Raw genomic sequence first — 841 nt, 5'->3', positions numbered from 1 at the left:
TGCAAGAAAATAAGTCCTGTAAATCCTACAGGAGGGCTCTATACAGGAGATAAAGTGAGATAATATGCTTGCTTCTAGTTTAACTCTAGGTTCACTTTTATTTCTGTTTAACTGCCTATAATTTTGTGTTGAATGATGGCAGCTTTTTTGTCCTTGATTTTTATTTTATTTCATTGGATCATGATTTTCAACCTGTAATAATTGACTTTATTGCGTCACTGTTTAGTTCTCTTTTTTTAAACTCCCTAAATGGAAATCATTTTAGTTCAGATTGTTTTTTTTCATAAAGGTGCCCTAACTTGACAGACACACTATAGTATAGATATGTGTGTGTGTATGTATATATAAATTAAGTCTGATGACACAGCCAGTATTTTAAAATAGCTCATATACTTTGTTTACAATAATATTTCCAAATCTTGGAAAAATAAAAAAAGAAAAGAAAAGATGGTCAGCTGTATGTTGATACTGGTTTAACCTTTTTTTTAATCTGTATTTTTAACATTTAAAAAAATACAGAAAAATCTGATCTAGTTTTATTTACAGAAAAATTAATCCATGTTTAATGATATCACAAACAAGCATCATCACAGTGCTGTCTTTCATATTGCTTGAAAAATCATTCTGCTTATAAAGAAAAACAAAACATGGTTTCATATCCATCCATCCATCCATCCATGCATCATCTTCCACTTGTTCCAAAGTCAGGTCGCATGGGCAGCAGCTTGAGCCCAGACATCGCTTTCCACAGCCACCTCCTCCAGCTCTTCTGGTAGGACCACAAGGTGTTCCCAGGCCAACTGAGAGACATAGTCTCTCTATCATGTCTTGGGTCTTCCCC

The sequence above is a fragment of the Nematolebias whitei genome, chromosome 11 (assembly GCF_014905685.2).
Source record: "Nematolebias whitei isolate Nwh7 chromosome 11, NemWhi1, whole genome shotgun sequence".
Classification (NCBI taxonomy): Eukaryota; Metazoa; Chordata; class Actinopteri; order Cyprinodontiformes; family Rivulidae; genus Nematolebias; species Nematolebias whitei.
This window is presented reverse-complemented; position numbering follows the sequence as displayed.